A 14,626-nucleotide genomic window follows, 5' to 3' on the forward strand; every position below is an offset into this window, starting at 1 on the left:
AAATTGGGTTTATTATATATCGTGTCTTTTTAATATAAATATATATTTTTTTAACCTTGTGCAATTCATGTTGAATTATTACTGCCCACGGAATGTAATTTTAAAGAGATGTTGTTTTTTTTTGATTTTCTGTTGATCGTGGCAGCAGTAATTCATCAAATGATGTACAAGAGCATTATAACCGGGCATATATCCAGATATCGAGGAAGATGAGTGTGCTTTCTGCGATTCAAATGTTTAGAATTCTGTGATGGAGCGATGTTGTACACTCCCAGTAAAAGTACTACCATTCAAACCTTTTGAGGTCAGTAAGATTATTTTTAAAGACATAATGAAGTCTCAAATGCTCACCAAGGCTGCATTTTGTAAACAGTTTTAACAGTATAAACAGTGAAATATTATTACAGTTTAATAATATTTAGACACCCTTTAGCGTCAGTTAGATGACGCGGGTAGGTTTAGGTCTTGGTTAGGGTTAGGGTTAGACCACTAACTGACGCTAAAGGGTGTCTAAAGCGTCGGATATTGAAGCATGGTCAAAATGCTTCCCAAGTTACAGTAGATGACGCCTTGGGATGAGAATGGACTGTCCATTCTGACAACATTACTATCGTAAACAGGGATGTAGTGGAGGCTAAACGCACGTAAACGCCGTTTACGCACCTCCCAATATCTGGAAATAGTGTTTACCCACCTCCAAAGTGCGTTTATCCACCTCTAAATATCCTGTTGTTCCTAAGACATTTTAAATTAAGCAACCTCAATTATTTCTCCTCAACACCATCACAATTGAAAATGTGACAATGATTTCCTACCTACAACAGTTCAATAAACAGTTGAAATTAAATCACTTACATTTTAGATGCAATATTGGCTGTTTTTGTTCTGTTTCAGCAGCCAAAATTGTTCCAAACAAAAATCACAGCAGAACCACGGCACATGTCACAGGAACACTCGACCTGTTTTCATTACTGAATTATTCAGCATTTTTGAACGAATCAATTGAGTCAAAGATTCAATGATCCATTCATAAACTTAGGTCTCATTCTTGATTGAATCAGCTGTTTGAACGAATCGTTTGAATGAATTAATCAATGACTTACTCATTAAGACGGTCGCCTGGCGGTTAAGTGTTAAATGTTTAAAAGTATCATTCTTTCCAATGTTTCTTATATGTAAATATAAATCAATTTTATAACATTATTTTATGCAATTGTAATTTTTCAGTGTTAATTATTTAATTTGATCAGCCCCTAGGGTAACAGCCCTATAGTGTCTTATTATTCGAAATAATTGAATTTGTCAAATTTATGAATTTAAAATGAAAGATGAAGCATACATTTAATAATATTGGGGGAGGTGATGTGGTCATTTAAATATCAAAGCTGATTGAACACTGACGAGAGTATTGTTTCAGAATAAATTAACACTCACAATATAAAAATTAAAAATCTGGACGAGCAACTTTTCTACTCGGACAAGTGAATGACAAATTTACTTGTACGAAGGACAAGCATATGACTTGGGATGAGACTGTGTTATATCAGGATACACATAGGTAAGCAGTGGCCCACCTTGCCTGGTTCCACCTGAATTTATTGTTTACCCACCTCTTTTTTTTACCACTACACCTCTGGTCGTAAACGATACACAAAGGCAAGTGAAAATACAGGTTTCAGTATTCATATTCAAACCAGAAACTGATTCAGAAGAAAAAGTGGAAGAGTGAATTATACAGGGTCGTCTATGAGTCGATGTATCAGAATGGTAATGCGTTTTATGTATTGCTCTCTACAACGTCAGACACCATCAGCCTTTTTGCATGACTATGTTAATGGACTACATATACAGCACTTTCACGGTAATGGCCACCAAAACGCTTTACATTTGGCTTCACATTCACCCACTCACTCATTCATACACCGACGGCGGTGTCAGCCATGCAAGGCTCATCGGGAGCAGCCGGGGTTAGGTCTTGCTCATGGACACCTCCACACTTGGTCAGGTAGAAACGAGGACTAACCTGCTGGTTTGTAGACAACCTACATGAACCACTGAGCCACTGCCGCCCTATAATAATGTGTTGCTACACAAATCATGTTCCTGTTTGCTATCTCAGAGTCAGGCAGCTGCCTTTTATCCTTTTATCCAAATGCTTTGAACAACTTAGAACATGGAGAAAGGCATATAGTTCATCATAACTTTGTTAGATCATATAAATTCACCCGCTATTAAGGTACCAGTTTTTTTCCATATCAACATAAAATATCAGGATAGCCTGGCTTCTCGAGACTCCCCTGCTTCACAGCACAGTTAATATGCCTGAATGTTGACGTGATTGGTTACAACATATCTTGTGACCAGTGGTGGAGGAAGTACTGAATCTCAGTACTTAAGTAAAAGTACAAATAACCAGATACATATTTACTTTAGTAAAAGTAGAAGTAACACAATGACAACTTAAGTAAAAAGTAAAAAGTACCTGATTTTAAATGTACTTTAAGTAAAGTAAAGATACGTGAAAAATGTACTTAAGTAAAGTAACAAAGTATTTGTACTTCGTTACATTCCACCACTGCTTGTGACAAATTTTGCGATTTCAAATCATGTTTTTGAGACAGTTTTAAGGAGAAAATACTCAGCAATGGTGTTGACATGAATTTGCACATGGTTTGTCCGACAGCATTTTAGACATAACCGAAAGGACTGCAAGATAACACCACATAAACATATAAACGACATTAAAAGCTTGATTTTAAGAATTTTCTATTTTAGTATGTTTTAAAATGTGGTTTATTCCTGTGATGGCAAAGTTTATATTATTAATGATGAAAATAGTTGTGTTTTTTTTTTTTTTTTTTTTGTCAGTTTTGATCCGTTTTGATGCACCCTTGCATTATATAAGTATTTATTTATTTATTTATTTATTTATTTATTTTAAAATAAATCTTACTGATTCAAAACTTTTGTATGGAATGTCTAGTCCCTCTGAATTCTTTGTTTAAGTAATTGAATTTTAAAATGGGGCAGCAGTGGCTCAGTGGTTCATGTAGGTTGACTACAAACCAGAAGGTTGGTAGTTCATTCCTTGGTTCCACCTGCCCAAGTGTGGAGGTGTCCATGAGCAAGACACCTAACCCCAGCTGCTCCCGACAAGCTAGATGGCGCCTTGTATGGCTGATACTGCCGTTGGTGTATGAATGGGTGAATGTGAGGCAAAATATAAAGCGCGTTGTGGCCTTTGGGTCTGTGAAAGTGCTTTATAAATGCAGTCCATTTACCATATTCAGTATTATTATTGTTTTATCATTAACAGAACATTAAAAAAAAGGTAATAGGCAATAGGAAAGAAAAATAAAAAAACATGGGTGACAATTTATTTTAGCTGTTACTCATGTTACTTGAAGTTACTAATTAAAGGTAGGGTATGGGATTTGCAGAACGGCCGGCAGATTTTGAAAATATACAGTACAACTCATAAGTCCCTACTCCCTTTCCTCCAAAACTGGCCCTGACTCCACCCATTCAAAGGATATGGACGCCCAATTATGCATCTGCAAAACTCAAATGCACGACATTGCACTTATTCTCTCTCTCTGTACTGAGGCGACTTGCACTTATTGTGACTGGGTCACGAGCTTTGAATATGTGCATGAAGGGGACACGCACGCGAGGGGGGGGGGGGGGGGGGGGGGTATGATACAACTGTTTGATTGATGCATTTTCTGTCCAATGGTTCTAGGTGGTCTTGGAAACGATTGGCTGGAGTTTTCCACAGATGATGAAATTGCTTAATTTTCATTCCAGTGCTTCTAACTCAGTGGCTGTAACTGGGTTAGGAATAGGATTTGAAGTGATTTTGAAAAAAAATCGAAAAAGAAAATCACATGCCCCACATTTAATAACTGTAAATTATGCATGCAACTAACCCTAAACCAAACCCTAACCCTAGACTTATAGTAAGTAGATACGAATATTGCTCAGTACTTAAATGTACAATTACAGTGACACCTTAAAATACTGTAAAGTGTAACCAAAACATGATATGACATTAGCAACCAGTAGTAGATTATTTGGGTCATCTGTAATGGTCTTGGCCATAGCACTTTCAAGTCAGAGAATCTTTGATGTCTAACGTGACATGATTCCTGGTGCACATCTGCCGAAATGGCACAGAATAGCACAGAAGCTAATATGAGCGCTCTCAGGCATATTAAATCAGATTAGGCAGGCAATCACCTGAAACAATGTGTCTAGCCAAGGGCTACACTACCCCATCAGAGCCATTCAACTGCCACCATTTATTTAATGTAATAGAACGTAATTCAGTTTGTAATTTAGAATGATTAATTGTATTATACAGTACAAACATCAGTGATCCCAGAGGGAAAATCAGACGGGTACTGTCACTAATATTTGTCTGACTGTCTGCTTCATGTTTACGGATAAAGCTCACATCTGGGTGAATCATGGAGTCCTGAGGGCATGCCTGGAATCAGCCCCTCTCGTTTAATCACAGTACGTAAAATGCATACAATAACAGACTGTTGAATACAAAGATGGAGGTTTATTGACTGATGGCCTCTTTAATGGAGTTTCAAAAATGAAGAAAGGTGCAAAAGTGAACAAAAAAGACTGTTCAAATGCTGACTTTTCCTTTTTTTGCGATCCTCGCTGTGAAGTACAAACATTTCAATGTGCCTAACTACCTGTATTCTCCCGTCTTCAGGAAAAAGAAACAAGCAGATAAGCAGAAGGTATGAATCATTAAAGTTTATGACTTCAGACATTTCAGATGCCAATTCTATCTTCTTTCTCCCTACAGAAATAAAATTTGATTAGATATTATAAGGTCAACAAAATATTGATGCATCCATCAAATATTATTTTCCAGGCCTATCTCAGAGTATTGCAGTCCCCACAAGAGCTTATTTACGTGGATTATGCTGAGGGGGTTGAATCCAAAGGGATGTGAAAGTTGCTTTCTTTCAAAAAATGTTTCGAGGATGATTTCCATTTATTTCAATGAAAATCATTATCCATATTAGAAAAATATACAAACACGCAAAAACCCCATCTTTCTTGATGCGGGGGGAGATTCTGATCCCCGGGGTCTCGTTAACACCAAGAAGGTCTATAATACCTGGAGAGAGTTATCCTTTAGGATTAACATTCATCTCACTGGCAGTTGCTTGTCTTCTGCTGCCCCGAGTCAGAATGGCATGGACATTAGTGGCAGTCATATAGTAGCCTAGTGAATTAGAAATTGAGCATTAAAGTTTTTAGCTTTTTCAAACTTTTTTTGTTTCCTTGGTAACAATGTCTTTTAATAGCTGCAATTTTGCATCACACAGGAATTAAAAGATTTATAATTAATAGTTTATCACATATCTAAAGGAGATAACTTTTCAAGTCAGCCATTTTGTTCTGTTTAATGTCCCACAGGTACTTTAATTATCATAACCCATGTGTACAGTAAACTGTAAAGTTTCACGAGTGACAACCACATTTAAATACAGGAATGCATCTGTGTGTGTACTGAACAAACGTGCCGCACAAGCCCTCAAAAGTGAAGCCCCCATGTGACCGGACCTAGTATACATAGTCCCCTCAGGCAAAAAAATTGTCACGTGACCTCCCCGGAGACGCCATCTTTGAGGGCAAAACCGCTGTGTTTACCATAGGCGTTTACAACGTTTTATCAGAGAATGTCGTTTTACAAACAAATATTTATGTCTGTTTATATTGTTATGCAAATCATGAAAAGACAAAGTGTAATAGATTATAAAGAGACTATTAAAACAAGACATAGAGAGGTACAATGCGAAAATTTCATTCATAAATGGTGTGTATCATTATGCAACAAAAGAAGCACTGAGCACCGATTATGCAACTTTGCCTCAGATACAGTATTTTCATGTGTACCATTATCTGGTGTTGGTGAGGAGTTTTTACACATGTGAGCAATTCCAAGCCTGGAAATCACTGGAGGTGTACGATCAGATTGACGTGGGGTTGGTTTGGTGACGTTTGCTCAAGTGCAATCAATGGAAAAGTAACTTAAGTCATCATAGCGAAGTAGCATGATGCTAATCTGTCTATTAAAAAGCCATAGCCTGCACAACTTAATTCCTATGTTCCCCAGTCACCAGTGTTTTCTGTAATATGCATGTACTTGCGGGCGTCATGGTTCGGTGCATGAATATTAAAATAAATAACTCGCGTGCAATTTAATTAATGTAATAAATGAGGAACTACATTATATGCGGGATCTTTAGGGACATAATCTGAGATTGCGATGCTGGAATGTGAGATCAAACAGTGGAAACAATGTTGTTTTGTATGTTTTTAATACCTCGTCATTTTGTTCATACAGGACATTATTCAAACTGCAACGTGTTAACTTATATTTATTTACACTCGCAATAAAACACAACATTGTGCTTTTGTCAAACAAATTCTTGCGTGTTTTGAGTGAGTTTCTTTCCTGTTTATGCTCGCCAGCCATAATCTCCGTCGTTGTTCGGACAAAAGCTTAGTCTTCTCACATCCATATGGAGTCTAATGACGGGTATAGTGTAAAATCCCGATTTAACTGAACCTCCGGCACGATTTTATCATCCATTGACTCAGCAGGAGATGACCATTTTCACTTTATAGCACGAAACTCATTTCACTTCGTTCAACTCGTATTGCTTCTTCTTATGTTTTGCCCTAAGCAATGGCGCCGGGTCGGCAAATGCCCGTATGTTGTGACGTCATGTGGGAACTATGTATAGCTCATAACCCCCGCCTCCCCATGTTATTCAATGGGACGCGAGACCAACTAAACAATTAAATTACACTTCACATATCCTTTTTCCAAAGATAGTTTCTGTCATTTACTGTAGTTTTTATCACGTTGATGTAATTTCAAGTGTTCGTTTTTGTTTTTAGTTAGTTATGTCATGATAATAATGATAATCATAATGTTGATTATGTGGTTAGTAGTTGTATTTACCTTATTTTAACGAGGTTCTGCAATCAGCAGACATCACTGGACAGGAACGAAGCAGACAGAGGACACTTAATGAAAGTGCGGGGCGTGTGCTTGCGTTTGATTCAGCGAGAACGAGGGCGCGGCCTTGATTTCTCGGCTTTACTTCCTGCTCACGACTGCGCATGACTGGTCCCGAAACACGCAAGTGCGCAGACTCAAGTTCCAAGATTTCAGCGTCATATCGATACACTGGCGGCTTCAGTTCTCTCTGATGGAAAAGAGCGAAGGGACGTCGTCCATCTTTTTTTACAGTCATGGTACTGAACACTCTCACGAAATTGTGATATTGACAGCTGTTTTACCAGTTTAATATTACAGAGACCAAAAATGTTCTGCAATTCCATAAATGTGTTGTGTTTTGTTTGTGTTTGGAAGTCTGCTTAACAGAGCACGCACTTGTTGCAATATCCATTTATTATAAGCGTTTTTGGGCTTGTTTGAGCTTGCCTCATAAATCCATCGAGTTTATGGAGTTAATAAATTAGGCAGGTGTGGGATGTTTTGTCTTGTTTTCAATATTAAGCATTTGGATTTATCTTGATTTATTATGGGCTTGTTCTTGTTTGTTGTTGTTGTTTTTTAGGAAGATCTGACTGTGTCAAAGCTTGTGTGCCTACTTCTTCCCCTGTGATTTATTTTGCACCACACGCACATAAAAGAGATGTCCATATCTGATGTGCTTATAAACACGTCATTAACTAGTTGTTCAGTTTGGTTCCATATAGACTGCTGCAAATTACCTTTGTAAATGCGGTTGCCACTACCTGCATTTTTCAGTAGTTAATTCTGTTGTAGAATGCAGTTTTCAGTCCCATAAATTACTGAACTGTGTACACAACAAGATTAGGAGTTTAAAGGTGAACTGACTACCAAATTTATCTGCCATGTGTTTGTGGCTAGTTTTCGTCGTTGGGTTGATGAAGTAATTCTCTTTGTGTTCGTTCTGTTTACTTTTTCATTTTTTCATAGCAACAAATGTACTTAAAAATCAGATCAGAAAGCAGCACGCAAGCTCAAGGGCAGAAGTATTGTTCTGCTGAGTACTTTGAGATTGAAATATGCTTTTACTTTGTCTCTGACATTCCATCTTCATCCTCGTGACATTGTCATTGTAATACGATGTATAATGTATAATTGTAATGTATATCATGCACCATTCTTTCAGATTACATTATCTCTAATGTTGCTTTTAACATTTCCGTTTCTATAAGGGGTGGAAGGGTTGTTGTTGTTTTTTTAGGCTCCATTTTTAAGACTTCCGTTTTCTGGGTTGTTTATTATTGTCACTCCCGTTCAAAACTGTAATTTATGCTCAGGCCCACACAGAATCTGTGCCCAGAGAAAGCTCAGCAGATTTTTCACAAAATTGGAACTGAATTCCGTTTAGTGAAACTGTCATTCAGAAAGTTCTACTTTATCCTCTACTTCTTCGATGATTGTTTGTGAAATATTTTGGGAAATTTGATCATTCTTTCATTTTCATTTACATATATGAAATACATATGTGTTTCTAGTTCTCATTGGCCACAGTTATTGGCACCCAAATTATTCCAACATCCTTTTGCCAAGATAACTGCTCTGAGTCTTCTTCTATAATGCCTGAAGAGTTTGGAAAACACCTAATAAGAGATCAGAGACCATTCCTCCCAACAGAATATCTTCTTCAGTTCACTCAACATTTTTGTGTTGATTTTGAGGTTTGTTTTGGATTGTTGTCCTGATGAACCAAAATAATGCCATTAAAATATCAAGTGAATAAGTATTGTGATGCCACAGTGACACTCATCACTAGGGATGGGTATCGTTAAGGTTTTATCGGTATTACTACTCTTATCGATACCGCTTATCGATTCGGTATTTTAACGGTATTCTTATCGTTTTTTTTTTTTTTTTTTTTTTTTAAGAATTAAGAACATAATTAACTTTATATTTTGAAATGTAAAAAAAAATATTAAATCTAAAGTTAGGCTACTCATTCAAAAGCTGTGAGTGATTTTCTCTGCCTTTCGTTGTTTGATATGCATTAATGGCTGAATCGTCAGCAGGTTTAGGCTATTAGACTGCTGCCCCTTTAAGACCGAGAGCAAATCTAACTGAAGCACCATCATTTTCTCCCTATTATTTACGTCCATTTAAGACATAATTGTGTTTAAGTGAATCTCAGAGCTGGTCATTTTGACATTTTTATGTATATTTGATAGTTTAGGACACACGAAGCCCAAAGTAGGCTATTACTCTTCTTGTCTCGTTGCTTTCCGTTTCGGAGTGCGCACCGCCTTGTGAACAGCGTCTTTTACGCAGGTTTTTTGTGTTTTTAATAGGCATTTTATGATCTAGCAACAGTAGAGACAGCATTTTGCAACAAACGCCGATCGTGCTGATTCTGACGATACGTTTGGGTTTAGGAAGAACTGACAGCGCTCCGCAGCGCTGTGAAGTGAAGGAAGTTGCGCTGGACAGATCATGCGTCTCATTTTTAACGGTTTTATCTTCAATATCTTCTTTTTATAATCTTTGGAAGCCGAAATACAAAATATATTAGAACAATATCCCAGATCTAAAGTGTAACCACGTTGAATGTTTAGTTCTGTCCTCATTGTCACTCATTAAGCAAGGGCTGTCGTGTTGCGTGTGCTGTGGCTTTGCGTGAGAGATCGCTCTCTCTTCTGAACTGCGAATTGCAAATTTGCATCACAGACAAATGGTTTAATTAAAATATAGTTTATATACAGAAATGGCTGGCGATATAAACATGTTCAAGATAACGTCTTTATAGGAATAATAAATAGTAGCCCAACTTACGTGTATTTACTTAATTTCTCCAGTACCGACAGTAGAACCGATAACGTCCGAGCTTATCGATACAGCGGTCTTTCAAAATTCAGTACCGGGGCCCGTTTAATACCGGGTTTCGGTACCCATCCCTACTCATCACCCAAAAAGTATTGCTATACCACAATACTCAATATGTTGTCCTACATTGAGGCATTTTTCCTTGTTGAACCTACACAAAGTTTGAGGGTTCCCCCACCTGCCAAATCCCACTTTAACCACCGTGTAGACGCATGTTGATTGGAACTTTTTGATTTTTGCCTAATGGTGTAAACTGATTTTTTTCAATGCTTTAGCTAATTTCTTCCAGCCACTTTCTATTTTGTGAAGCTCAGCTATCTTTTGCTGCACATCAGAACTATATTCTTTGGTTTTACTCATTATGATACATGATTAAGGGTGTTTGGCTTGTGTGTTTCCTTATATTTATACTCCTGTAGAACAGGAAGTAATTGTGGCCAACATGCATTGGAGAAAAAGATTTGTTTAATAATTTTGAGTTTCTCCCCACTTTCAATTGTTTTACTTTCAATTGTTGCTTTTCATTGACAACAACTACTAAGAAATCATCTGAACTTTCATGTGTCCGCACAAGCTCAGCAATTCACCGGTAACATGTTCACAAATGAAGAAATTAAAATGAATCCATTGTGGTGTTATTATAAAGTATATTTGAGATTATAGACTATGTGTGAGGCTATATTTTGAATGAATCCCTTTTCTTTGTATGACACATTGACACTGCAGTACATAATGTCTTCTTTGGCATTATCCTGAACATTGATTACGCATTCGCTTCATGTTAAATTGAACGAAAGAAAGGTTATCAGGAGTGCGTCTAAACGTTACATCCTTCAGATTTTTTCTGGCAAACAAAACGTTCTGATCCCTTCACGTAAAATTCAGTCCACAGGCTTTCATAGACAACCTAAGAAGTCGGGGAAAAGTCTTGTTTTTTACATTTCAGAACAAGCTGTTCACACATTGACAATAAAAAAGTGATTAATACTTTAGAGTTTTCTCTTTGCTTCATGTTAAATTAAACGAAAGAAAAGCTATCGGGAGCGCATCTAAACATTACAGCCTTCAGATTTTTGTAACCTAAAAATGTCCAAGTTAAAGTTCACTTTAAAATAAAAAAAAAAAAACCTTTTACTGATAGTTTACTCACCCGCATGTCATCCAAGTTATGCCAGTAGTGACAAGAAGTGATATTCTTTATGAGTCATTCATTCAACATATTTGTTCAAAAACACTGATTCATTTAGGAACAAAAGTCATTGAATCAACACTCCTTTTTATTTAATTATGTATTTTTTTTATATATATTTTCTATACATTCATAAGACTCGGCAGATGTTTTAGAGATGTGTTCGATGTGTGTATAGTATTTTTAGTAGTTTTTTTTTTTTTTGTTGTTGTTTTTGTTTTTTAGTTTTTTATCAGCAGATAATTACATCTTGATCTAAAAACAATATTATGACTTTACGTTCTCACAGAAGAAGAAATTAATGTAATGACATTGCAGAATCCTCAGAAGTTTTTGGTCCATTAGAAGATCTTAGCCTCAGGTTGAAAGATCAGAAGCTCAACACCAGACAGTGTTTCATGTGCCCAGCATGACTCTGCCATATGCCACAGACTGACTTATTTAAATCAGCACTCTCTTGCTTTTGTTCTTGGAAAAAAAAAAAAAAAAAAAGAGAAGCTAAAACTTAAGAGCTATATGTGAACTCGTTGACTGCTCTGTCTTTAGAAATGGTGCGCTTTCAAATCTCTGTTGGATTCTCACGTCCAGAAGGAAGTTATGTATAGCCTTTGATCATCCCCACCACCATCCTGACATGGGGATTGTATAAATAGACGATACTGCTTTGCCATTTCTTATTTATTTTTTTTTTGGCTTGCCCTGCTTTTTCTCCTGATCTGCATGTGCAACCACAGCTACTTAATTATTGAAGATCAGAAGAAGAAAGTGATGTTAATGACTTGTGTAATCAAGACTGAATATCACTCCTACCTGCTGATATTTAATGAATACAGAATACAGTAATGGCCCTCGAGCCATTTTTGTGGCCTGTGCATCTTCTCATCATCGTGGCAACTGCAATGATCACAAACATGTTGGCAGTGTGCAGCAGCTGACTTGTTGCCTCGCTGCCATATCAGGCAATGACTTTGTATGTAACGTTTGCACTAGAAGGTTCCTCATGAAACTGATTTTGGACAGGCTCCTGAAGCAGCATAAAGGTTTAATGATCTTCAACAAAATAGAGAGAGTTACAGTGACATGCAAATATGTATTTAATATAATCATTTCTCATTAGAAATGACATCAAACGTTGGAAATGTTGGTCAAACACAACATCTGCTGTTTCTGTCCATCTGCTCTGAGGCACAATCCAAATGCAGTTATTATTTGAAAGGGTAAAGATGTAATCCAGATAAGGTCATAAACACAAAGTAAGCAATACAAACAAACAAGCTGCTGAAAGCATTCTTTAGAAATGTTGGTCCATATTGAAAGGATAACATCTTGCAGTTGATGGAGATTTCAAGGGCATGCAGCTCCTGTTCCACCACATCCCAAAGATGCTCTATTGGGTTGAGATCTGGTGACTGTGGGGGCCATTATTGTCAGTGCCCTTTAGGCACTAAGGGGCCTAAAGTGTGCCAAAAAATCATCCCCCACACCATTACACCACCACCACCAGACTGCACAGTGGTAACAAGGCATGATGGATCCATGTTCTCATTCTGTTTACGCCAAATTCTGACTCTACCATCTGAATGTCTCAACAGAAATCGAGACAATCTTCATTTTTCCAATCTTCAACTGTCAAATTGTGGTGAGCTCTTGGAAATTGTAGTCTCTTTTTTCTTGTAGCCACAAGATTGTGTGTGTCGTGTTGTGTTGTGGCTTCACAAATGCTTTGCTGCATACCTCGGTTGTAACGAGTGGTTATTTCAGTCAAAGTTACTCTTCTTTCAGCTTGAATCAGTCAGCCCATTCTCCTCTGACCTCTAGCATCAACAAGGCATTTACGTCCACAGGACTGCCGCATGCTGGATGTTTTCCCTTTTTACAGCATTCTTTGTTAACCCTAGAAATGGTTGTGCGTGAAAATCCCAGTAACTGAGCAGATTGTGAAATACTCACCAGAAATACTCAAATACTCGCCAGACCGGCCCGTCTGGCACCAAAAACCATGCCACGCTCAAAATTGCTTAAATCACCTTTCTTTCACATTCTGACATTTAGTTTGGAGTTCAGGAGATTGTCTTGACCAGGACCACACCGCTAAATGCATTGAAGCAATGTGCTAAAAAATTCTTTAGGTGAGTGTATATACGTATATATATATATATATATATATATATATATATATATATATATAATACACACACAAGTATTACAATATAATATCTTTCAATTAAAAATATAGGCCTGCATAAGTCGTATAATTATACAGTGTAATCCAGATGTATCTTTGAATGTTATTTGGTCTGCCTGTAGTTGTTCAACTATATTGTCAAAATGCTTACACTTTGGATAATTGTGCTTATGGAGAATATGTTTGATTTAGTATTTGATTTGATATCACTGGTATAAAGTGGTCCATCTAAAGTTAATTACTGCCAAGCATGATGCCATCACCTTAACTGTAGCAATTTACACCCATGTGCTTTAGTGTTACAGTACTCTGGCAGAATTTGTGTCCATCCACATTTCTCTGACTGAGAGCATCTGCATTCAATTCATTCAAGTGAGAGAATTCCCACACACGCCAAACTGCTGTGCATGAGCCAAACAAGACCTTGTTCACATCACGCCTACTAACAGCAGTTATTTCACAAACTCATTTACATGTTTTTCAATTACGTTTGAATGAACCCAGTTTTGTCTCGAATGCATTCATCCCAGCTGGTGCAGATCTTCTTTAGCCGTTCTGGTTTGGATTGACTGACCTGTTGATGTTGTTGCTGTTATATTTCCCGAGGTGTGACTTGTCCTCCTGAGTGACAGCAATTTTTGGCATCGCTTAATTGAATGCATTGACCTCTGCATCATGCCGGATGAGTGGGAATTGAATTATGATCTGCTGTAACTGAAATTGCCCTTATGATTTCTATCCGCAGGGATCAAGGGCTCCTGGAGGGTTATTGCGCTGGGGGGTTGATGAAGGGTTGGGGGCGGAAGTGAAAGGAGATTTTGAATAATGATGATCAAACCTTCATTTGTCTTTCATCATGTACCATTGATGGAGGCACTCACATGAGGGAGGAAGGGAGGGGGGCATGCCCCTCAGGACATATTTCTTTCTGATGAACAGAGAAATTAGGTTCTGAATGAATAGGTCACCTGAAAAAGATTTTTTTATTTTATTTTTTATTTTTTTACTTACTCGCAAGAATTTTAAAACCGGGTTGAACTTTTATCTTCTGAAAGGATACATTTTTAGTATTATATCCAAGCTGCTGTTTCCATATACAAAGAAAGTGACTTTGTGAATGGTGACCACGGCGCTCAAGCAGGATTTTCAGATATAATTTGTCATATATTGTGACGTAAATCAGTGAAATGGATAATCGAAAAAGAAAAGAAAGGGAAGGGGCTTGGGTTCAATCCACCAATTTTTTTTTTGTTTTTTTGGATGGAGGCAGAATTTGAGCGTGATGTCGATTGTATGAAAAGGGTGAGGTTCATGAAGACGAAATGAATAGAAAAGTCTGATGTTTTCCCGGAAGATTCTG

The sequence above is a fragment of the Pimephales promelas genome, chromosome 6, assembly GCF_988280905.1.
Source record: "Pimephales promelas chromosome 6, fPimPro1.hap1.1, whole genome shotgun sequence".
NCBI lineage: Eukaryota > Metazoa > Chordata > Actinopteri > Cypriniformes > Leuciscidae > Pimephales > Pimephales promelas.